Source organism: Trichechus manatus, unplaced genomic scaffold, assembly GCF_000243295.1.
Source record: "Trichechus manatus latirostris isolate Lorelei unplaced genomic scaffold, TriManLat1.0 scaffold00040, whole genome shotgun sequence".
In the NCBI taxonomy this organism is placed as follows: Eukaryota; Metazoa; Chordata; class Mammalia; order Sirenia; family Trichechidae; genus Trichechus; species Trichechus manatus.
In genome coordinates, this window is record NW_004443976.1 from 16994907 (window position 1) to 17020839 (window position 25933).

Sequence of the window (25933 nt, forward strand, 5' to 3'; positions counted from 1 at the left end):
GCTTAGAACAGTCCTTCTCCATGCATGAGGAAGGGGGATTATATACCCCTGCCCCAGGAAATTCGGCAGTGCCTAGAGACATTTTTGAGTGTCACATCTGGGGGAGTGAGTTGCTGGCATCTAGCAAGTAGAGGCTAGTGATCCTGCTAAACATCCTACAAAGCCCAAGACAGCCCCTACAACTGAGAATTGTTGTTGTTGTTAGGTGCTGTCCAGTCGGTTCTGACTCATAGCAACACTGTACGACAGAACAAAACACTGCCCGGTCCTGCGCCATCCTCGTGGTCATTGTGTTATGCTTGAGCCCATTGTTGCAGCCACTGTAATTATCCACCCAAACTGCAAATTGTGCCTAGGTTGCAAAACCCTGGGCTGGAGTAACTCACACCCACCTGGAGCCCACTTTAATACCCAGCCCAACCTGGACCATTGACAATAATCTCCCTTGTTATCCTTTGGAGCCAATCAAAACCAAACCTGTTGCCACTGAGTCAACTAATGGAGATCCCATGTTGTTACAGAATAGAAATGAGCTTCATACGGTTTTATTGGCTGTAATCTTTATAGAAGCAGATCACCAGGCCTTTCTTCTGTGGCACCAGTGGGTTTGAACTGCCAACCTTTAGGTTAGTAGTTGACAGCAAATCATTTGAGCCACCTGGGGACCTTTCCCTTCCGGCAATGCTCCCCAAATTTTGCTGCACATTGGAATCACCTGGAATCTTTAAAAAGTACTAATGCCTGGCTCCCATGTTCAAACATTCTAATTGGTGTGGGTGCGACCTGGTTATCAAGACTTTTTAAGCCCCCCCAGGTGATTGCACTGTGCAGCAAAGTGTGAGAACCACTGCCTTGGGGAGGGAAAGAGAGACCTCAAATTATCTGCTGGGATCCAAAGACAGTTAGTGGATGTTAATTCCAGACAGAGTAGTCACCTTGGAGAAAACCCAACCAGCCACCTGGCCAGCCGCCACCCAGCCACGGGTCTGGGAAGGAGCCTGCACGCACTCAGCATTAACGGGGACTGCCATCAGCGCTGAAGACTGGCCCCTTTGGAGCAGGGGCGCAGAACCGGGGCCGGCTTCCGGGATGATGAATTACTCAGAGCTGGCGGGCACGGAGGAGGAGGTTCATCAGGGAGCCTTTGTCACCGTCCGGGCAGAAGATAATGGGCCTGAACCAGGAGGTGGAGGAGCAGGGAGGAGGGCGGGAGAGGACCAAACCTGTGACTCGGAGGCTTCTCACCTCGGGTGACAGAGAAAGAGCTGGATTTGAAAGAAAGAAAGGTTAATTGTGAACGAGTCCGGTCTGAGGACAGAGCCGGAAATGACCAGCCAGCAGCTGAGGGTGGGGGGTGAGAGCTCCGAGAGGGGTGACCGGGGAAAGGGGTTTGGGAATCAGCCCCAGGGAGCCGAGACCTGGGAGGGGACGCTCGTCCAGAGCAAAGGTGGCACACAGGGACCTCGTGGGCCAAACCTACACTGCAGGGTAGTTTTTTGTTTTTTAGGCTTTGTTTTTAAATTTTTGAGTCCATTGTCAAGATGTTGCCTAAAAATCCAGATTTCCAGTTTCTCTTGGAAAGCGGAGCTGGTGAAATGGGTCCAGCACTCCTGCAGAGCGCCAAGGGCTGGAACTGAGCAGGGGCTGGCAGCCCTTCTAGACAGGGCGTGAGCTTGCCGGCACCCCCAGACCCTGTTCCCCAGGGTCGCATCTGGGTCTGTCTTCAGAAAGAAGAGAGGAGGTCTCGGGTCAGAAAGCAATGAAGATGGAGGAGGTAATGGAGAAGCAAGAAGAGAGACCAAGAGCTGGCCCTTCCGCACCCTGATCCTGCACCCACCACCTTGGTGCTGTGCTAGCTCAAGTTAGAAACACCCTCTCTTGGGGCCTCAGTTTACTCATTTGAAAAATAAGGAGGCTGAAACCCATGATGTCTAGGATCCATTCCCATGTTCATGGGGCTCCCGCAGGCTGCCAGACCAACCCCTCTGGCCCAGCTTTGAGATAGAGCCCTTCCAACGAAGACCAGCCCAGGCAGGGAGGAATCCCCAACACAGCCCAAGGGGTTGGGATGACCATCCAGAGGAAGAGAAGACTCAGGGCACAAGAGCCACCTCCAATGTCAGAAGGGCTCTCAGGAGAAAAGGGGATTAGCCTTGTTTAGGGGCAGGGACAGGGGAGGGTGCCAGGAGACAGGGCTGGCCCACGCAATGGCTGTTACAGACAGAGATTCCAGGTGAAACTGAGGGTCAGCACTGAACAACCAGAGCTGTATTTAATAGAATAGGCAGCCTCAGCAGACAATGGGCTCCCATCACTAGCAGTAACCAAGCTCAGGCTAAGTGAACAGTTTTAGAGGCAGAGGGGGTTCAAGCAGTGGCTAATTCAACTTCTTGACCTCAAGTCCTAAGATTCAAGGACTCCAGAGAGCTGGGGGTCCTCCTGAAGGCTCCCCTCTCCTTGGGAAAGCTCTGGACTCTGCCTCCCAGGGAGGAAACGCCTAGATGGTCAGGACAAAACACAGAACATCCACTTCCTCATTCCCCTTTCCCTTCGCCAAGAACCTAGAGCCAGGGCCAGACCAACAACCCCTGCCACATCGTCCCCTACATAGCCATACCCAGGCCTCCCATGAGGCAGAGGGAGTGCCTGGTGGGGGTGCTCCTGGAACAAGCCCGAGGGGCCATTGACATCCTCCTGACACTCCTGTCCCCCATCCCCTGCTACCAGCCCCGGAGGAGCTAGCAGGAGAAAGCACCTGCCCACTCCCAGACACCAACGCCAGCCCATATGGCCTGAGTGCTGCCTGAGCCCCGGTCCCTCAGGACACATCCAGGGGTCCACACCATGTGGACAAGAAGCACAGGTCTGTATGATCTGCAGAGCCGAGAACCTTTCCCCCAAAGTCCAGCAGGAGCAATTCTTCCCCAGCCCCAGGTTCCTGGTAAGCCGGGCAGTGTCCTCCAGCCTCCTCTTCCATGGAACATAAGCCTTCCCATGAAGGCCAGGCCAGCAGGCCTCCAGGCCTTGGGGAGACCTGTGAGGAAGGCCAAGTGTACGGCCAGAGACCTGGGGTTCATGAGTATTCCTCAGGGAGCCAGCTGGCATGGGCGACGCCCCCAGGGATGTCTGGAGCTGGGCTGCTGGGCTACAGGCTGCCCCATCTGCATTCTCCTCTCCTGCATCTCTGCCCTTGCCCTCCACACTAACATAGTTTCCCTGTCCCCTGGGATCAGCCAGGACCACTCGGCTCCACTGGCCACATGCAAACACCCTCACAGGACTCCAGGAATAGCAAAGTCCCTCCGGTCACCGTCCCACACCCACCTCAGAGGAGCCTCATTCCCAGTATCTCCTGGCCAGAGCTGCCCGCCCAGCTCCCTTCCTGCCCATCAGCCACCAGATACCCACCGGACTTGGGGAGTCAAGTCCATCAGGAAATCAGAGCAGGGACTCACCAGAGCTTTCTGCGCATGGCAGGGACTGGCCGAGTGAGGGCCAGGAACACTCAGGTCCCTGGAGTTTGCAGGCCTGGCTGTCTGGCAAATGGCACCTCCAGGTGCATCCCTAGTGCCTGGCAATGAAATTAGGCCAGAGCCCGATTGCTAGCTAAGCACCCGCCCGCCCTGCTTCTCCCTGTAGCCACTCACGCCCCACGACTCCAGATCCTAAAACAGACATGTTCGTGGTTACCATAGGAACTCGCTAAAGCCAAAAAAGGCACCATACAGACACGCACATGGGCCCTCAGAGCTCACGGCCACTGCATGGGTGAGCACACACACACACCTACGTGCGCAGACACGCCTACGCACACGCACACCCGCCAACTCAGTTCTCAAGCACAGGGGCCCATCCAGGAGAAATCACTGAGTCAGGGCCTGACACTCAGGACAGAAATAGGGATTCTCCCCTCAGGTCCACCTGGAGGTGCCTGAAAAGAGGTTCCCTGTGTGCCCAGGCCAGCCGGCCGTCAGTTACAAGAACAGCAACACCCAGGAGCAGATTAAGCAGTATGCAAGGTATGCACGGGCTTACAGTAAGCAAGGTGCTTACTAATCATCAGTAGTGCACAATTTTACCTGTTTTCACCACCTGATGTGGTGAAACCCATGTGAAATGGTGCACTATGGATTAGTAAGTAAGCACAAGTAAACCCATGCGTACCTTGCTTGTTGGATAATCCATCCCTGCTGACATCAGCCAGTGTCCGCTTGGACTTCACCTGCCAAAAGTACTCCAGGAGCTGAGCAAGGTCGGGGCCCAAGCCCAGGACCACCTCCAGCTCTGCCTGCAGCCAGTGCTCCTACCCCCCAAGCTGCTGCTCCTCTCCTCTGTGCCCTCTGCAGGACAGTAAGTATAAGGGTTAAGATTTAAACCAACCACACAGAAGGACAGAGTGGAAAGAGGGAGGGTGGATGTTATAGGCAGAGCCTTCCCTCTACCCCTTCCTGCAAACTGCCTGAACCAGGGGGCTCACTCGGAAACCTGAGAATTGCCAACTTGAACCCTCCTTTGCCCTTATGCCCACATCCAAACCAGCTCCAAGCTGGCAAGTCCACTCCTTGACAGCTCTCCAAGTCCTGTCCACTCTTTCCAATCCTATTGTCCCTGCCCCCATCCAGCCTCCCAATCAGCCAGCCAGTGGCTCCAGAGGGGTCTCTCAAACTCAAATCTGACTACACTACTACTCTGGCTAAAGCCCTTGGATGGCTCCCCATCACCCAGAGAACCGAGCCACAGAGCCCTCCTAGACGTGGCCCAGCCTGCTCCGTACCCCAACCCTATTTTCTGTCTGGAAATAATACCGCTCAGGAGTTCCTCCCACGCCGAACTGTTTCATGCCTCACTGCCTTGGTGCGCGCTGTTGCTACTGCCTGGAGTGTCTTCCCGCTTCTCCAAGCTGACCTTACTCATCCTTGGAGACTCTCAGCCCAGGAAGCCCTCCACCATCCTCTCTGAGGACATCTCTGTTAGCACTCGTCACATTCAATTACAATGGTCTGTCTGTGCGTCCATCTCACTGCGAGGCTGTAAGCTTTCATGAACAGAGACTGGGTCTTTTTCATCTTTGCTCTTCCACCAACCCCTGCACCCAGCACCGGGCTTAGAATGTAGATGTCCAGTAAATGTTTGTTTAACTGATTCGCCATTTACCCCCAAAACATCAAGGTCATCCTATCTTTGACAATATCTTTGACAACCCTAGCAAACTCTCAGCAGATGCCCTAGGGACGTAGGAGAGGAGCTGACTGGGATAGGTCAGCCCCAGAGAGCTCTGGAATGTCTTGAGGATTCTAGTAATCCACAGTAAACAAAGACATGGTGGCCAAAGGTAAGGCAGTGAATTGTAGTCTTGGTCTTCAACCCAATTCAGTATCGAAACCATGCATGAAAAAGCCATTGAATTGAAATCCAGGGTCAGACTATAAAGAAATGGGTTTTCCAGAAGGTAGGCTAGAAACTGTAGGTAGATACTTGGTTCAGGAATATCTGCGCCCTGACTCTGCTTTCTTCCCCCAAGATGAGAATGTGGTCTTGCTAATATCAACAAACCCAGGAGATGTCTGTAAAGGCAATCACCTAGATTTTGCATAATTCTTGCAGAATAGGGATGGAAGTCCCAAGTTTAAAAGGACTGTGACATAGCAATAAACTGAGCTTTCTAGATTTGGCAAGGCCCAATCTTGCATGGACAGTGTCTCCAGCAGCTGCCTCCAGGGACCCCAGGGGCCAAGGGAAGCTACGATGAGACACACTGCCTGCCCCTGCCCTTAGTGGCCACCTCATTTCTAACAGGGTTTTGAATCCTGGAGCTTCAAGTAAAGGTGGTTGTGTGTGGTGTCTTCTGGTCAAGCCATAGAACAGCTGAAATGCTGCCCCTACCCAAGTAGTTGGAGACTGCTCCCCCGGGGCCCTCTCCCTCCCTCTCCTGTAGAAGAAGTAAGAGGACACTATCGCCCCTATGTCTCTTCGCATGCCTCCTTCCTATTCAGAGATGTCATTTCTTGGGACCATCCAGTTTAAAAGTTGGATCACTTTTCCTATAAGGTAAAATGGATTCTAGATTTTTCCATCATCAGAGGTGTACATGACATTGTGCCCCCAGCAGTGGAGACAGGCTGCACTTTTGGTCACTCAACAGCCAGTCTCTGTGTACAATGGTCATCTCGGGTGGCTGAGCCCACATCAGGGCCTTCCAGCCTGTGCAGTGCACACACACCCTTCCTTCTTTAGCAAAGAGGCAGAGGTCTCTAGGGAGGGAGAGCAGGGGGCAGCGAAAAGGGGTGAAGGAAAGGACCTGAGGCTCCCAGCTCAGGTCCTCACCCTCTGAATACTTTTCCAGGAACCTCCATGAGCAAACCCCAGACACCTGGCCCTGACTTCCGGCATTCACCTCTCCTCTGGGCGGATCTCGTCTGACTAAGGCTCGACTACGGCAGATGGGGATCCTGTCTCAAGCCAGCCCCCAGAACAGGCTGGCCTCGCCTCTTTCTCTTCATCCCGCCACCTGCATGTGATGGGCATAACTGATTCATTCAGCAAATATAGCTGAGCACAAGTGAGTCCTAAAGTCTTCCAGTTCCTGGTTCAAGCCCTCTTAAGCTCTATCTCCACTCCATCCTCTTGGGTTCCCTAAGGCCTCCTGAGACCTTGTCCATAAATTTAACCTTCTGCTTAACCAGGCGACACTGGCTTTCTGTTTCTTGCCATCAAAAGAACCTTAACCAAGTACAACCAGGAACACAGTCCTACACAACACCCCAAACCACTATCTCAATACCCCCTCCCCAGTGCCTGAGCCCCCAGGCTGCCCCAGATACCCAGAAACCCCACTGGGGCCCCATTCCCAACAGCAGCCGATGCCTCAACTCTGTAACTAATCCCCTTCCAGGTTATAAAAGTCATCTTAACTAGTTAAAGCATAAAACAGACCCTCAATAAATGCTTGTGAAATTGAACTAAATGTCCCAGGAGAGCACCAAAAGAAACACTCCTACCACCCCACACCGCTTAGGAACTCTGCCTTCATGCCTGGCATCTCATTCAATATGCAGAGAAGCTCTGGGGAGCTCTGGGAAGGCCAGGCATCGCCGTGCCCATTGGACAAAAGCTACAGAAACTGAGGCCCAGGGAAGTGAAGCATCTTGCCCAAGAGTGACTTGCTGTGAATGCTGGGCTGCACTGACGCACACCCCATGCCAACCCAGTGCAGGCTGGTGAGCACACCGTCCCTCTCCATCTTCAAGAGCTGCTTTAGAGCCACCTCCTCCTGGCAGTCTTCTGGGACTGCTATCACTGCAGCCCTGGCAGAGAGACCAAAAGTTCTCAGAGGGTAGGGACAGTTCTCTCCATCCCAGCCTTGCTAACTACCCACCCTGGCCCATCTGAGCAGAACAAACCAGAGCAGGAAGTCTCTTATTTCGACTCCCTTCCATGTCGGTCTTCAAGGCTGGCTGTGCCTTGCCCAGTGACCTGTACCCAGGCACCCGTATCCAGAGGAGACATGGTCAATACTGGTGACTGAATGGCACTGACAGAGGGAGGCTGGCCTGGAAAACCTGAGATGGGGGAGTTATGACTGGAGGCGCTGCCTCTGAAGGGGGGCAACTTACTGGGGGGACTTTTCATGCGGAGCTAATTCACACGTGGCAGGATAATATTTGGAGCCAGTGACCAATGCTATTTTTCCCTCCTTGAATTTCCCTCCCTTTCGGTTCACTCAGTTGGAGCTGGTGGTTAGCAGGCGTACCCTTGCCCCAAGGGAGGGACGCAGACGGCAGTAGGATAGACTTCCGTTAAACCTCTAAGGGGGAACAGGATCAGGATGCAGACAAAATGGTTTGGACAGAAGCATGAAGGCAAAAGGGACAAAGGTGGTGAAGTAAGAGAGGTCCAGGGGTTCTAGGAGAGAGGCATGCCTGCTCAGACCGGTGGGCACACGGTAAACTGAAGCAGACACAATCATGGCAGCTCTCTCCCTCAGCAAGTCCCAGACGGAGGCCTCAGAGAGCCCCGGGGCCACACTGGCCAGCGTGACGTATGTCTGGTAACAGATGACTCAGTGACAAGCTGACCACACACACACACACACACACACACACACACACACACCCTGATGCCAGGGCATTTTGTGGGGTTCTGGAACTGTGTGGCACAATTCTTCAGGTAGGTGGGATTGAGACTTCAAATAGAAATTAAGGTGATAGAAAATACAGTTACCTTTCTTACACCCTTGAGTTTGTGGCCTGAAAGTCACACCCCCCACACACATTCTCACCACCCCAGTGCCTGCTGCTTCCATTCTTGCCTCTGCCTCTGCTGGACACCCCAGGAATCCACAGCCTGGTCCAGCCTTCTCCAATCCAGAAGCCGCCCAGGCTGAGATGGAGAACGTGATAAATGCGACAGCCCCACTCATCTTCCCACAGCGTAAGGCGAAACGAGGCCTCAGAGGTACACAATCTGCCATCACGTGTGAATTTACAGAACAGGAAGTGGCTACTTACTTGACCTTCAGACTCGCCAGCATGGTCTTGTCGATCCTGCCAAGAGAAAAGCAGGGGCTTCAGTCAGTGCCAGGGCTGGAAGCTCCCTCCCATCTGGCATCTGCAGGGGAGGGGTCCCTGGGCCAGCCAGCAACCAGACTGCCAGGGTCCAGTAGGGGACAGCTGCTGCAGGGGGAAGGAAGTTCACCTCCAGCCCAGGAAGGGGAGGACCGTGAGCTCCGGGAGGGCTGGGGCCACATACAACATGGGTACCATTATTCTCCCCATTATAGAGATGAGGAAACTGAGGCTCATAAGGGTAAAATCACTTGCCCAGTTTGAATCCAGGTATCTGACTCCAGACCCAGGGGTCTTAAGCATTTTGTATGTGGCCTCTCCCTTTATCATCTCCATTCCCACAAGAAGACTCTACAACCCATCTCCACTGGCCACTAGCAGCTGGACAATCAACACATCAGTGTTTCCTGGGCTTCTGCTTTTGGAAGATGCAAGCGCCACCTCCACCAGGGACCCTCTGCTCAGGGAGCTGCTGCCAGTTCATGACCCCACTCCTGGGACAGAACTCGACAACAGGCGCCAGGGCGAATCGACAGGTGGGCTCCATCAGGCGGAGTTTCAGAGCAGGGAAGATCACGTTCTCTGCAGACTGTCCTGTCAGCCGCTCCTCTGCCCCCAGCCTGTGCCCGCCCTCCCTGGAAGACAAGGCAGTGCTGCTCAGCTTCTGTTTTTACCCCCTGCATATGCCAGCCTTATGGCTGCTATAAAGGGTCCCCTTCCCCCTCTCCAGAGACAGAGCAGTGGGCAATCTTCCCACTGTTTGAGTACACTCTTGTTTAGGGGTCACCACTACCAGCGTCACCATCATTATCAGTGTCACCACCATCAGTGTCATCACTGCCACCACACGTGTCACCATCACCATTAGTGTCACCACCATGTTGCCACCACCTGTGTCATCATCACTCCGTGTATCATCACCACCCGTGTCACCACCACCCATGTCACCATCACCACCATCACCACCACCACCAGTGTCACTATCACTATCAGTATTGTATCACCACAGCCACCAGTGCCACCACCATCACTACATGTCACCATCAGTGTCACCATCACTACATATAACTACCACCAGTGTCATCATCATCATTAGTGCCACCAGCACCAGTCACCATCTATGTCACCATCACTGGTTAGTGTCACCACCTGTGTCACCATTTGTTATCTAACCACCACTAGGGTCGCCACCATCCGTGACACCACCACCATCACCACCAATGTCACCAGAATCACCCCATCTCCAGGATGCTTGAAACCCTGGAAGGTTCTTTCAGCCACCCCTGTCTAGCCAGCTCAGCTCTGCCATACAAATGACTAATGGGGCCAGCACCGGGAAGGGAGAGGTGTCAGGGGCCAAGTGCTGAGAACACAGGGCTGCCCCAGCAATCGCAAACTGTCAGCGCTGACGGCACAGTCAACACCAAGCCCTGGACTGGTGGAAGGATCTTTTCACTCTGAGTAGGCTCTCAGTTCCCAACAGCAGAACAAGCCCCACTTGAGGCTGCGGGTCTAGGTCCCTCCCAGTTTCTTCCCCACACCCTCTCCTAGACCCCTTCCTTGGGCCTTCCACTACTGGTCCCCAAGAGTCTCACCCTGGGCCCCCCATCCCCTCTGGGATGTAAACCCTCCTCTCCCATTTAACCTCCTCCCCCAGATGAGGAGTCAGATCCCCACCTTCTACGGTAATATTTGTAGCCCAGAGCAATCCAATTGTCAAAACCAACCAAACTCACGGCCGTGATTCTGAGTCATAGAAACCCTGTAGGACAGAGTAGAACTTCCCCCATAAGGTTTCCAAGGATGTAAATCTTCACAGAAGTGAACTTCCACATCTTTCTCCCACAGAGTGGTTGGTAGGTTCGAACCGCTGACCTTTCAGTTAGCAGCTGAGTGCTTAACCACTGCGCCACCTGGGTTACTCAATCCAATTGTAACCCCAAATAATAAGCCCTTACGTTTTACATTTTCTCAATGGATCTCTTGCAATTCTTACAACATCCCTATGTTGTGGGTAGAGCAAAAGTCTCATTTACACATGGGAAACTGAGACCAAGAGAGAAGTGTCCTGTCCAAGTTCCTCAGTGAAGCCATTAACAGCACTCGAGGACCGAACTACTGGTATGGTGGCCTCTGGACAACCATGTGGTCAGCTCTGACCACCATGCCACCTGCTGGCACTCTGGTCACAGCGGCCCCTAGCCCCCGCCACATCCAGCTGCCCACAGTGCCCGGGACCATCCTCGCAAAAGCGCCGTGCGAGGCCAACTCTGGGGCAGGGAGGAAGTGCTCGCCAGCACCCTCACTCCCTAAGCCTCCCACCTATCCTGTGGCCTGCCCACAGGGTTCCCACACTGGGTGTGACCCCGGAAGGGCAGGGCCTGTGGCAGGGCTGAGATGGGGCTGTGAGGCTGGGCTTTTCCCTTTCAGAATCCAGAGTCCTGGGTTCTCCCTGGAGCCTTCTCTCCTCCTCCCCTCCCCAACCCGTTCAGCTTCATCACCTATCGACCTCTAATGTCAGTGGTAATCTGCACCAGCACCCAGTGGCACTTTTTAAATACCACCACCACAGGTTTCCCGTTCACCTGTCCCGAGTGGGCCAGGACTCCAGGAATCTGCATTTTAGCCCCCGGCTGACCTGGAGATCCCCTCCCAGCTGAGAGCCATACCCGGATAATGTCCAAACGCACGTCTCCAGTCTAACCCTCTGTCTTGCCGCCCTAACACTCCAAGCCCACCAGAAGGCCCTGCCGTCCCCTTAAATTTGATGGGCCCCAACTAAATGCCTGCCACGTGCAAAACTTCGGATGTAGTGAAAACCAGATGGAATTGTTCACTACAGATTAGTAAGTAAGCACAATTAAGCCCATGCATACCTTGCTGATTGGGTAATCCATCCCCACCCTCTGCCAAACACGAAGCCCCCACAACCCCTCCCTGCCAGAGGATGGATAGCAATGTGCTCTCACAGATGGAAAAATGGAAAGAAAAAGCTTCATACATATGGAAGCAAGTAATTAAGCGGAGGAACAGAGCCCATCTCTTCCCTGCCCTTCTGTCCTGCCTCCCTTGCCCCCTCACCCCTTGTGTCCCCCATAAGCCCACCCGCTTCCACACCAGGACACCGTCCCCCAGCAGTGGTGACCTTTTCTTTGACAACGCCCAGGCCCAAGAGATGGCAGGAAGCCGGTAATGGAAACCACTAGACTCTGTTCCCCAGCTGAGCAGAAGCTACCAGCAGCTGGAAACCAGCGACAACCCTTTGCCCTCAGTTTCCCCCACTTCCTAGCCCACCGGGGAGGAAAGAGCCTCTCCCTTGTCCCAAAGGGAAACTTAGCGGCCAAAGGCGACCCAGAGAGCCAGGCAAGGGGCTGATCGAAGACCCTACTCAGACAGAGCAGGACTGGGTGCCTGGGGGTGGGGTGTGGGTCCTGGAGACAGGCTGTCCCTCCTCTCACAACTCATCCCCTCAGAGAGGAGGCAGCACAAAGTTCCAGCAGGCCACAGGCTTCCCTGCCACAAGGTCACAAGAATGACACAGACAGGACCGTGATGCCCACGCACAGACGTGAGCACACACAGACCCAGGGAGCAGAGGTGCAGGCGGCAGCACCTCCTCAGAAACATAAAGGTGCACACGTGGTGACACACACAGGCACACCCACCCAGCCAGGCACACGCCTCCTGCACAGCCTTTACACAAGGTCACACAGGTTGGCAGTCATCATCACGGACATGCACAAATGCACACACACTCAGAAATAACCACAGACATGCACGCACACTTGCACAGTCACGCATGCACACACACTCAGAAATAACCACAGATGTGCACACATACTTGCACACACAGTCACGCACGTACACACACTCAGAAATAACCACAGATACAGACATGCACACACAGACACAAGAACGCACTGGTATAGACTCATACTGAACGGCAGTCACACACACTCGGCTCACACTGGCACTCCCCTCTGAGCTCCTGGAGCCCTAGAAGATTGTGCCCGGGGGACAAAGAGGAAAAGCTTAGTCGCCGCGGCTCCCCACCAGGATCCGACATTTCTACACAGCCCAGGTCCCCCAGACAGGCGGAGCCTGAGCCCTCTGCTTCCACAGACAGCCCCGGCACTCAACCAGACTTCGGGTCTGGGTCCGCTCCCATTGCTCAGCCGCCCTCCCATCTGTCACCCACCATCCGAAGCCCCCAAAGGAGACGCTACGCTTCCTGTGAAACATGGTTGTGGCCGCAGGGCCCCGGGTCCCAGCGATGTCCGCAGGGCTGTTAGCGAGAGGGCAGTAGTGCAGTAGGGTCTGTGAGCCACCGGCGTAGGGCAGGGCGCCCAGTGAGGCACCCCCTTGCCTGCCCGCACCCAGCTCTTCCTGTGGGCGAGGCTGCAGGGCTAGGAGGTGTGTCCTGCATGCCAGGAGGCACCAAGACAGGGAGGGGAGGTCACCGAGAGCAGCTTCCCCACACCCAGAGGAACCCGCAGCTCCGGAAGGGGCTCAGCTGGCAGATTTCGCCACAGCCCAAGTTGGCAGCTCAGCCCCAAACACCGCTGGCTTCCCAGAACCAAAGAGGCCAACAAGCCTGGGAGGGACAGAAAGACCTAGAGGGAATCCCAAGGGAGCCCTGGGATTGGGGTTCCCCACACCCAGTCCCTGGGGCTGCCCAAGATGGGGACCTTTGCCTTCCCACTCCGCAAAAGCTCAGGCACATACCAGATAAACTGCCACACAACACAGAATTGCAACTGCACACCCACACAGACACAAGTATACATGCACACACAGGCATGCACACTTGCCTATACATGCACAGAATACATACACATGGGCACATGCATGATCATATATATGTCATGTACAGTATATGCACGCTCACATACACACAATGGGCGCTCACATGCAGGTACCAGACACTGACAGTGACACGTGCACATACATCTCATATACATAAAAATCCCCATACGGACACATGCATACACACATGTTCACACGCATCAACGTACATGTCTACACACCCAGGCACACACCCATAAGATGCATCACACGTACAATACACATACATGGCTCAGATCTGCACTTTTCACACTCCCTCAAGTATCTAGACAGAGGTGATGGGTCCAGGTAACCTATGGCAGTCTTCAGGGATGAAGCGCTGTGCCATGCTCTCATAAGGGCAGTGGTGGGGAAGGAGTGGCACTTCGGTGAGATGTGTGTTTGTCTTTCCAAGTAGAACCACAGGGATACTTCTTTTTTTCTTTTATTGTACTTTAGATGAAGGTTTACAGAGCAAACCAGTTTCTCATTAAACAATTAATACACATATTGTTTCGTGACATTGATTGCCAACCCCATGACATGTCAACACTCTCCCCCTTCTTGATCTTGGGTTGCCCATTACCAACTTTCGTGTCCCCTCCTGCCTTCTCGTCCTTGCCCTTGGGCTGGTGTGCCTATTTGGTCTCATATAAGGGTGAACCTCAGGAGTGACTTCATTACTGAGCTAAAAGGATGTCCAGGGACCATGCTCTCAGGGTTTCTCCAGTCTCTGTCAGGCCAGTAAGCTTGGTCTTTTTTGTGTGAGTTAGAGTTTTGTTCTACATTTGTCTCCAGCTCTGTCCAGGACCTTCTATTGTGATCTCTATCAGAACAGTTGTGGTGGTAGCTGGGCACCATCTAGTTGTGCTAGACTCAGTCTGGTGGAGGCTGTAGTACTTGTGGTTCATCAGTCATTTGGACCAATCTTTCGCTTGTGTCTTTGGTTTTTTCATTCTCCCTTGCTCCAGATGGGGTGAGACCAGTGGAGTATCTTAGATAGCTGCTCACAGGCTTTTAAGACCCCAGATGCTACTCACCCAAGTAGAACATTGAACATTTTCTTTATAAACTACGTTATACCAATTGAGATAGATGTTCCCACGGGGCTTCTTCTTCTTTTATTGTGCTTTAGGTGAAAGTTTACAGCTCAAGTTAACTTCTCATACAAAAATTTATACACACATTGTTATGTGACACTAGTTGCAATCCCTATAATGTGACAGCACACTCCCCCTTTCCACCCCGGGTTTCCCATGTCCATTCAACCAGCTCCTGAGCCTTTCTGCCTTCTCATCTCACCTCCAGACAGGAGCTGCCCAAGAGGTGTGGTGGACGCCTTGGGTACTGCATCCACATAATCTCCCTCTGAGAAAAACACCTCAGCATTCAGTCCATCCCTGGGATCAGAAGTGAGCACCTGACCAGGCCTGGCCAATCCAGGCCTTCCCTTCTCCTGCCCACCGTGACCGGTTCAGGAGTGGGCATGAGACCGAGGCTGATCCAATCGGACTCACCTCCAGGGTGCTCTCCCCTCTCCTTCCCTCAGGGTTGCTAGGCTGGCAGGCTGGGAGCTCGGGGCCTCGAGGAACACAGGAAAATGAAGGCAACCCACACACAGCAGAGAATAGAGGGAGACGGGGAGGTATGAGAAAGATACGCTTTATGATGTCATCTGGATTCCTGGATCCAGCTGTGCAGGAAGTCACTCCACCCCTGGGTACACTGTTGCTGTTGTTGTTGTCGATGTCAGTTGCCTTCCAGCTGGCCCCAGAGTAGAACTGCTCCACAGGGTTTTCTTGGCTGTAAACTTTTTGTTTGTTTAAGTTGTTGTCGTTGTTGTGTTTTAAGTGAAAGTTTACAATTCAAGTTAGACTCGCATACAAAATTTATAGACACGTTGTTATGTGACCCTAGTTGCTCTCCCCATACTGTGACAGCGCACTCCTCCTTTCTACCCCTAGTTTTCTGTGTCCACTCTACCAGCTCCTGACCCTCTCTGCCTTCTCATCTTGCCTCTGGACAGCAGCTGCCCATTTAGTCTCCTGTATCTACTTGAGCTAAGAAGCACACTCTTCACGAGTGTCATTTTATGTCCCACAGTCCAGTCTAATCTTTGTCTGAAGAGTTGGCATGGGAATGGTTTTAGTTTTAGGTTAACAGAGAGTCTGGGGGCCATGTCTTCTGGGGTCCCTCCAGTCTCATTCGAACCATTAAGTCTGGTCTTTTTACATGAATTTGAGTTCTGCACCCCAGCTTTCTCCTGCTCCATCAGGGACCCTCTGTTGTATTCCCTGTCAGGATGGTCATTGGTGGTAGCCGGGCACCATCTAGTTCTTCTGGTCTCAGGCTGAAGAAGTCTCTTGTTTATGTGGCCCTTTCTGTCTCTTGAACTAATACTTTCCATGTATCTATGGTATTCTTCATTCTCCTTTACTCTAGGTGGTTGGGACCAATTGATGCATCTTAGATGGCCGCTCGCTAGCTTTTAAGACCCCAGACTTGGCTGTAATCTTTACAGAAGCATATTGCCAGGACTTTCTTTCAAGGCACTGCTGGATGGGTTCAACGGGTTCAAACGGCCAACTTTTCAGTTAGCAGCCAATTGCAAACTGCTTGAAGAGCCAATATATCCCTTTATTCCTAAAGCCAGTTTGAGGTGGATTTCTCTCCCTCTCAACTGAAAAAGTCCCAACTAAGATAAAGGGCTTGATGAGTGAAAGATGCTGAACAGGTTTTCAGCAGAGCTTCCAGACTAGGACAGACTAGGAAGAAAGGCTTGGCGATCTACTTCCAAAAATCAGTGGAAACCCTGTGAGTCACAGTGGTCTGATCCATAACCAATCATGGGGATGGCACAGGCCAGGCAGCATTTTGTTCCATTGGGCACAGGGTCACCATGAGTCGGGGCTGACTCAACAACAGCCAACAACAACGGGTAAAAGAAGGAAGGCAGAACAAACTGTCTGTCTGACCGCTCTGCCAGCTCCTTCAGCAGACACACACCAACACCCTCTGTGTCAAGCAGGGTGCTGGATGCAGAGGATACCAGGGTGAGCCAGACACAACTCCTGGCCTCAGCCCAGGAACTGCTGGGGTGGCTGTCACTAACAAAATTCCATTTGCAAATTACTTAGAGGAGTTCATGCCAAGCCCATCACTGCAGTGGATTTTGATGTGCTTAGATGTGTGAGATAAAGAGGTGGGGTCAGAGCCCACCAGGCTTGGGCACACCCATCACTCATCCTAACCATCCTTATCTGTACCCCCAGTGAGCATGTGTGAGTGCTATCTACCACACGGACTGTAGGGGAAGACAAAGCTGAGAAATGATCTTAGACAGGACCTCACAGTCCATGGTGACACCAGGTGGGAGGCCACCTGGACAGAGCGTTCCATAGCCAGGAAGGAGCTAAGCCCAGGCCCACACATCTGAAGGTAAGCAGGGCAGGCTAGAGGCCAGGCAAGGAGGTGCATTTCAAAGTCTCAGCTGTTGCCACCCCTGGGATTCTGGCCCCTTGCCTGGCAGCAACCAAAGACACTCATGAGACTTACACACCTGGCCACAGGGCTATTCCTCATCTCTGCATTAGCGGGGAGAGGCACAAAACTCACAGCATCTTGGGCTTCCTTGATGCTGCCCAGATCCCAGAATGTTGGAGAGGCCAGAAGGACCAAGCTTGAGGGCCTGGAGAAAGCGAAGGAGGCTCCCAGATGGCTTTGAATCTGAGCCCTGGAAGGCGTGGGAGCCTCTCTAGAGCCTCCTTCATGCTCCCCTCCTCAGCTCTCAGTCTCCCACACTCTGGGATCAGGTACAGCTAGTTTGGGGCTGGCTCTAGCCTCCCTAGCTGTGTAACCTCGAGCAAGTTACTTAACCTCTTTCGGACTCAGTTTTCTCCTCCATAACAGGGCAGCTGCCACCAACCTCATAAGATTATAAATGAACCACCACTGCTCTTGTGCTGTACACTTAGCAAGACAGCAGTGGTGGTTCAGTGGCGGACTCTCGCCTTCCGTGTTGGAGACCAGTGTTCGATTCCCAGCCAATGCACCTCATGCACAGCCACCCCCGTCTGTCAGTAGAGGCTTGCATGTTGCTATGATGCTGAATAGGTTTCAGTGGAGCTTCCAGACTAGGATGACTAGGAAGAAAGACCTGGTGATCTACTTCCAAAAATCAGCTGATGCAAACACTGTGGATCACAACAGTCCAACCTGAAACAGATCATGGGGGTGATGCAGGACTGGGCAGCATTTTGTCCCATTGTGCATGGCGTCACCATGAGTCGTGGGGTCAAGTCAACGGCCGCTAACAACAACAACAAACACTTAGCCCAGGGCTCCAACACCAGTATGGGAGCTATTATAAATATGATCAATCACGATTACACCGCCTCCTCCCTCAGTCTTGCTCAGCTTCCTGCCCCCTCTGCTCTGACCTTCAGTTCCTCTTCTGTCTGTGGTTGGGAGCAAAGGGAGACATGGACTCTCTGGGAAGGATCGTGAGTTAAGAGAAAAGGGAAGCCCTCTGTGAGTCAAGCCGGCCCTCCCTGCCCCCACTAAGCACAGCCAAGCTTCCGCTCAGACCTTGGCTGACTCGGCACGCCTAGCGGTCAGAGCAGAGACAAGGACAAGCTACAGGGACAGGGGAGCCAGGGCCAGCGCCCATGTCTGTGAGTTTACTATATGCCAGTGCTGTCCGAACCGCTTAGCTCATTTCAACCTTACAACCGTCTCTGAGATGGTACCACTGTTATCCCCATTTTACAGATGGGGACACTGAGGCTTAGAGAAGTTAAGGCACTTGATGCACTTCACCCAGTTCAGTAGCAGCAGAGTTGGGTCTGATTGCGGAACCCAAACTCTTAACCTCTGCTCTGTAGTACTATCTGCATCAGTAGGTGCCAATCACCAGATGGAAGCTGCAGAAATATGCTGCTCAGAGATTCACGCATGCCATGCCCATTTTACAGGTGAGGAAACTGAGGCCCTGAAAGCAAAGCTTAGCTCAGCAGCCAGGAAAGAACAATGATGAAGTGGAAAAAACAAGTGCCCACGTCTCCATGGCCCCATTCTCCCAAGGACTGGCCAAGTGGGCTTCTTCTCTCTCAAGCTTGCTCCTCATCCCTCCCACAGACCCTGCTTGGGGTCACCAAGTCATGAGGCCCTAACCTCCCCGGTAAGAGGCCTGTGGATGTTCCTGGAGGAGCAGCTGAGGGAGTAAGTCCCAGCCAGGGTCCCCAAACCAGTGCAGACATCAGAGTACCCACCCAGCTTTGACGGGCTGTAGAGGTGCACGGAGCCAGGAAAGCTGGCTGGGATCAGAGGAGGCCCTGCCAACAGCAGTCCCTCCATCAGGTCCCCAGGCTCTTGAGGGCGGGAGGGCAGGAAGAGACAACGTGCTTCCCTATGCTTGGGCAGCTCTGTCCTTGCAGTCGTGAGTAAGAGCAGAAGACAAGACAAACTCCTTTCCCAGGCGTGGGGATAAGGCAGTTACGGGAAACTCAGGAAACAGATGCCCCTACAGAGGCTGGCACTGGATTGTTCGGCCTGGATCCTCCCCATCCCAGACGGCCTCAGTTGGCACCAGCTCTGCTCTCTTCCTAGCTCTGCCACTGAATCGCTTTGAGCAGGTCACCTACACTTTGGGAACTTCAGTTTACGTCTCATCAAAGGGGAGGCTAGATTAGCCTCTGCTTCCTTTTCAAACCGTGTAAGGATAAAGGAGGATGGCAGAGAAATACTCTCTGATCTCCAGGAAAACAGGATGCAATGGCATTCAGAGCCAGCAAGCCCACATCAGTTAAGAATGCAAGCCTTGAGATCAAGATAAAATGCCATCTAACTCCGGTAGAGTGACTTACAGTTCACAGATCACTTTCCCATGCATTATCTCAAGGCCTAGGCTGAATTTTCCATGGCACAAGTTCTAAAAAGCAAGATGATGACCCAAAAAAATTGCAAGAGAAGCGCTTGTGAAAACTGGTTCCAAAAGCAGGATGCAGACAGACAATGACTGCACAATTCATTCTTATCTGTTCAGTAATCCCTGTCTACCAAGACAGCTGCTGTCAATACATGGCTGTGGACTAAAGAAGCTATGAGAGCTCATTTTTTAAAACCTTCTTAAACTATTTAGAGCTCAGACTGACCATTGATTCCAGGCCTGGAACCATCCCTTCTGCCCTGGAGAGAAGTCTGTCTTAACCCCAAAAAGAGAGGGCCAAGATCTCTCCCTCACCATCTGGCTCCAGATGGTTCTTCCATCCACTCTGCCTGTACGTAAAGAGTTTGTGCTTCAATCCTAAATAAGAGAATTTAAGGGAAACCAAAATACAAGATTGCTAGAGAGAACGAGACAATACGAATCAGAATCCTTAAAGTGTGCACGCCAAGTGGGCTTCATTAGCACAGGTCATGTTTGGGGATCTCGGTGTTGGTGCCACATTGGTGTGTCAAGTTTGTGGAAAGTCATCCACCTGAGCACTAAAACTACATGCACTTCCCTGTATGTACAGTGTTTCAATAAAAAGTTTTTTTTTCCTTAATATGCATGCCTTTTGACCTAGCAATTGCATTTCAAATTCCACTTTATCCCAAGGGAAATAATGAGAGATGGGTGCCAAGTTGCACTTTCAAAGGTCTCCATCACACTGTTGCTCATAACTGGGAAACTCTGGAAAACCCTAATTATCCAATAATAACGAGTTGCCATCAAGCCAATTCCGACTCATGGCAACCCCATGTGTGTCAGAGTAGAACCGTGCTACACAGAGTTTTCAATGGATGCTTTTTCAGTAGTAGATTGCCAGGCCTTTCTTCCGAGGTGCCTCTGGATGAACTCAAACTTCCAACCTTTCAGTTAGCAGCGGAGTGCATTAACTATTTGCACCACCCAGGGATTCTATCCAACAATAAGGGGTAGGCTAAAGAAATAGGGCATCTCCCAACAATAGTGTTCATTGTAACCAATATAAAGTAGGTGGTAATGTAATGATATCCAAAAATAGTTACAGTAAATTTCTGGGTGGAAAAAGAAGGCTAAACAATACACTATGTGGGTCGTATCGTTCAGGTGGTGGGATTACAGGTCATTATTTTTTTCTTCTTGTGTTTTTTGAATTTTCTAAGCTTTCTGAAACAAGCATACCTTACTTTTGTAAATAGAAAAACACAAAAAACAATGTTTAAAATAATGACAAAGAAAAGGAGACAAGAAAAGGAACCAACTGGGGCTTGAGAAGCATGGGTTCGAACCTCAGCCTTGCTGCCTGCCAGCTGTGTGACCTTGGGCAAGTTACTTAACCTCTCTGTGCCTCAGACTCCCCACCTATAAAATGGAGATAATAATAGTACTTCCTTACAGGGTTGTTGGGAGGGGTGAATGAGTTAATACACGTTAAGCACTCAGAGCAGTGCCTGGCACAGAGCTATAGATGTGCTAGCTAGTGTGACTGTTAAAATTCTGATTCTATCATTCTGGGGTGGGGCCAGGAAATCTGCATCTTTAAGCACCTTCCCACATGACTCTGATAATGTGAGAAACACTGGAAAGAAGTCCACTACAATATCTCCACTGGTGGCCCGAGTTATCGGTAGGAAGACTTGGGCACTAGGGGCTTTCTGAAGGAAATCACTAAACGAGATCACGCAGCCAGCTCTCCTCCTTCCCTCCACCTGCTGGTCCTCACGGAGCTCCATCACTCGCCAACAACAGATGCTTACCAGGCTACCTCCCAGGTCAGGACGGGCTAGAAGATGGACAGCAGTGCCCTCTATAGGTAAGTTTTGATGGTACAACGTGGAGAAGAGGGTCTTGTTTGTATTTCTAGTACGGCGACCACATCGACCTCTGGCAAAAGGGATTGAGAGATGGAAGAATTCTCTGGGTTGCAGAGGATGAGCAACAACCACCTGGTGTCAGAAAGTGTGGGTTCTAGTCCTGGTTCTGACATTAAATGTACCTGTAGGGAACCACTTAAACTCCCTCTGTCTCAGTTTTTTCGTAACTACAGTCATTTTTTGAGACTCTACCATGAACCAGATATGTTATTCAGTTTGTCTTATTCAATCCTTACCACAACTGTGTCCACTTTCTTGGCGATTCCTAAACAAGAGGCTCAGAGAGGTTAAGGGACTTGCCTAAGCTCACACAGCTGGTAGGTGATGGCAGCAGAATTCAAGTCCAGAGCCCCTGCTTTTAACCATATACGCTTCCTGTAGGGAAGATTCACAGCAGAGCAGACCTCAGATGAGGGCAGCACCAGATAGAGACACTGCCATGCTGGGCTTGAAAAAACCCCAAGATTCTTTCTGGGTCCCTTGTCCAGCTGCTAAGCAGCCCCAACCTCAGCAGGGAGGAGCAAATGCTGAGGTTCCACCCCACGGCTGGCTGGCGAGCTGGGCCGGGGAATCACAGTGCCGGCAGGTGAACAGTGACTCATGTGGAGGCAGATGGGGGAGACAGAAGAAGGGAGGGCCACCCTGAGGACTTACAAAAAGGCCTGTGGCTCATACACAGCACGTTCATGATTCATTTATCCTGATTTCACTGGATAAAGATGGGGGGTCCTAATATCGCCTGCCTCACTCCCCAGGCCTGGAACAATCCTGCTGGGTTCCAGCCTGGTGGCATCCATCAGTAACATGTTCCTTCGCGCCTTCGAAGGGGGCGGGGCTGACTTGGAACGATATAATAAACTAAGACAGAAAACGCCTTTTCCACTCAAAGTACCCCCTCCTTGCTCCCCATTACTGGCCCCGCCCTGGGGGTGGGTTAGATCCTGGGTGGGGGATTGGGGTCAGACCCTGCAGTGAGGTGAGGACCTGGACCAATCTGTGGCCGGGGGGAATCCATGAGTGAGAGTCTAGTCACTGCCAGAAAAGTAACCCCGATGAGGTACATGCCGATGGTGCCCCCATTTTACAGAAGGGGAAGCTGGGGCACAGGGAGACTAAGTAATTTGCTCAAAGTCACACTCCTAGTAAGTGGCTGTGGCAGCCTGCATTTTCTGAAGATGGCCATGCCACCATACTTTTATCTCACATGCTTTTCTTACAATGTAACATTGAGTCCCCTCCACTGAGAGGTGGGTCTATGATCCTTCCCCTTGAATCTGTGCATGTCTGCGTAACTTCCAAGGCTAGGCGAGGAAAGGGGATACAGCTTCTGCCTGGCTCTCTTTCTTGGGATGCTTGCCCCTTATCCCAGCCACCATTCGATGAGGAAGCCCAAGACAGAGCACACGGAGAGGCCCGTGTAGAGAGGAACCGAGACCCCAAGCCAACAGCCAGCATCGAATGTCAGACAGGGGAGTGGTTGAGCCTTTGGATGATTCCAGCTCCTAGTCTTTAAGCCACCCCAAACGACTCTGAGTGGAGCAGATATGCGCTATCCCCTCTGTGCCCTACCCAAGTTGCAGATTCATGAGCAAAATAAATGCCATCATGGTTTTAGGCCAGAAGATAACTAGAAGAGTGGCAGAGTCAGGATTTGAACCAAGCAGGCTGGCTCCTGAGCCTGTGTTCCTAGCCACTCTCCAATGGTCCCTGCCATGTGAGGGGCAGAGCAGGGATTATGAGCTGAGGTTTGGAGTCAGACATATCTTCATGTATTCAGTCATTCATTTATTCATTCATTCATTTATCAAATGTTTACTGCATCCCTACTGTGCTCCAGGCTGTCTGTTAAATAAAAAAAAAAATAAAAAAAAACTCACTGCCATTGAGTTGATTCTGACTCATAGCAACCCTATAGGACAGAGTAGAACTGCTCCATAGGGTTTCCAAGGAGTGCCTGGTGGATTCGAACTGCCAACCTTTTGGTTAGCAGCCGTAGCTCTTAACCACTGTGCCACCAGGGTTTCCGACTCTCTGTTAGTGCTAAGGATATTCAGTGAACAAGACAGACAAGATCCCTGCCCTGGGTGGAGGGTGAGGACTTGGGGGATAAAAGAGGGATACGTTTATTCAGGCATATAAATAGGGTGATGTGATCTAAAAGGGATTGGGTTGGGTGGGAAGCCCTATTTAGAGAGGGTAATCTGGGGTGGCCTCTCTGAGGAAGTGAGACTGGAAGGATGAGATGGATCCAACTTTGTAAAGAGTGGAGGGAAAGGCAGCAAGTGTCCAAAAGACAACTGGGTTCACATCCCGGCTCCACCACTTCCTATCTGTGTGACCTTGTGGAAGTGACCCAACCTCTCTGAGCCTCCATCTCCTCATAAAATAATAATGTTTTCAGAACCTACCTCACAGGATTGTTCTGAGGAGTAAGTGAGTTAATACACGTAAAGTGTGTGGTTTACGGCCTGGCACAGGAAGAGCTCCATAGATAGAAATGACTGTGAGGACATGAATCATGCTGAGACCAAGGTCCCCAGTGCAATGCTCAGAGCCCCAGAGACCACTCTGCTCCCCACTAGAAGCTGTGCCAGTTAAGACTACCAAGCAAGAGAATGTGGCTCGTCAGGTGAGAGGGGGCCTTCCCACTGCCGCCTTGGTGCCTAAGCCACTGAGGGGGCTCAGATGGATGGGGGTGCATGCACCTCCCTGGAGCATGCTGAGACACAGCCCAGCTTCCACACCCACCCCCACAACCATCCCTGACTTATCCCCAAACCAGAGCTCATCCACCCATCACCCTCAGCTCAGAGCTCGAGAGGATAGGGCTGGAGATTGGACTGGTTGTCTCTCCACAAACCGCCCCCCCGCCCCCAAGGCAGCAGCCACCCACGTAGCCAGTGGGGGAGAAGCAGTTCCTCAAGGCAGAGAGAGAAACAAGGGAGAGCAGCCTGGAGAGAGGGGAAGCCGGGCAGGCAGAGGACTCAGAGAGCCCCCGGGGCCGGGGTGGGGGGAGGCAGGAAATCCTGCTGGGTAAAGTGTCACCTGCTATGGGACAGGCACACCCCCAAGGACTCTGGAGAGCACACAGCAGGTGACCAACACACAGGTGCCCAGAGAAAAGTACCCAGGAGCAAGCCAGAGCAGGCAATAGTGCACACACAGGCATGCTCAGAGGGATCACATGTGGCCACAGAGGTGCAGACACACAAAGTCAGGGACAAGCCCTGCAGAGACACATGGCACACCCAGCGCACTTGTGAACACACAGCACACCCAGCACACTTGTGAACACACATCAGGCACACCTCGCCATACCCAGCTATGCCTGTCACTCCTCTGCTGCTCTTACCAACATCTAATTGGCAGGGACCTGGCTTATGCCCAGGTCCCCCAGGTGCCCGCCCCTGCTACCATCTACTGACCTGGACCTGGCCAGACCCAGCTAGCAACCCCAGCATGATCCAGGAAAGAGACTGATAACCCTGGATCTGAACTGGGGTGGGGGGGACACGACCCGGACCTGAGCGCAAGCTGCGAACCAGAACCAGAGCAGAGGCAGGGCTGGGGTTTCAGCACAGCCAGGTCCCCCAAAGCACAGTCCCTGCCTTGCCATCCCACATGCCTCAGGAGCCCCTACAGCTGCTTCATAGTGCAAGTGAGTAGAGAGGAATCCCCTTACAGCCATCTGGAAGCCCTGAAGGGTGATGGCAAACAGAGCAAAAAAAAGAAAGGAAAAAAAAATAGTGCAATATGGCAGGCTGAGATGAAATCGGAGGTAGGACTTGTAGCTCAAGAGGCCCCAAAGCATTGGAAGAGGTGTGGGCAAGAAGGGCCTGTTATCTGGCTCCGTAAAGATGCCCTGTTTAAAAGGGCAGTGGAAGGAAAGGCTGGTGGTAGTATTTTTTTTACTAAACTTTTTTTTTTTTTTAATTGTTGCTGTCAAGATAATTCTGACTCATGCCAACTCCATGTGTGTCAGAGTAGAACTGTGCTCTATAAGGTTTTCCACGGCTGATTTTTCAGAAGTAGATCACCAGGCCTTTCTTCTGAGGTACCTCTGGGGAGACTAGAACCTCTGACCTTTCAGTTAATAGGGACTCCATTAAAAACAAAAGAAACTCCAAATTTCAGAGGTCAGAGTAGTCTTTAAACAACTAAGTAAAATGCAGACAGAGTGGCCGCTGTGTGTGACCTGGTCCGGAGGCAGAGGGATGGACACAGTGACCTTTGGAGCACCAGCCTGAGCAGCCTGTGCATGAGCAAGAAGCAGCTTCCCCACCTGTGACCTCTCCCTGAGGGAGTGGCCCGTTGCTCAGAGATGGCAGAGGGTATCGAGCATGGGCCTCCCTGGCACCATGGCAACAGGCCTTGGCAGAGGCACATCCATACCTCCTCCAATTGCCGGCTCATGACAGGACCCAATGTGTTCTCGGACAGTACCTCCCCGGTCAAAGGAGCAGATACACACATTAGAAAAAAGGGGAATGAGGCCTGGGGGTGCTGTACACTGAAATATGAAGCCTGCCCTGGCTTATGTCCCAGGCCCCCCAACTCATCCTCAGCCACTACCTCCCTTCTCTCATGCCACCCCATTGCCCTCCCCAGGCCCCCTCCACCACCACCCCAGATACCCCTAATTCCTGGCAACTCACCCCACAGCCCTGGTTTGTCCACTCTTCCTGGCCACCTTCTCGCCTCTC

General features: G+C 52.3%; 1 long non-coding RNA gene across 1 annotated transcript in view; it reads right to left on the bottom strand.

Moving 5' to 3' along the window:
• LOC111820508 (uncharacterized) overlaps positions 1–12905 on the bottom strand; it is a 102854-nt gene extending 89949 nt beyond the window's left edge. The window contains exons 1-2 of the long non-coding RNA XR_002824064.1: positions 12763–12905; positions 8508–8543 (exon numbers count right to left, since the gene is read on the bottom strand). This is a non-coding gene — a long non-coding RNA (uncharacterized LOC111820508). The remainder of the gene's footprint in view (positions 1–8507; positions 8544–12762) is intronic.
• Positions 12906–25933: the final 13028 nt, after the last annotated feature.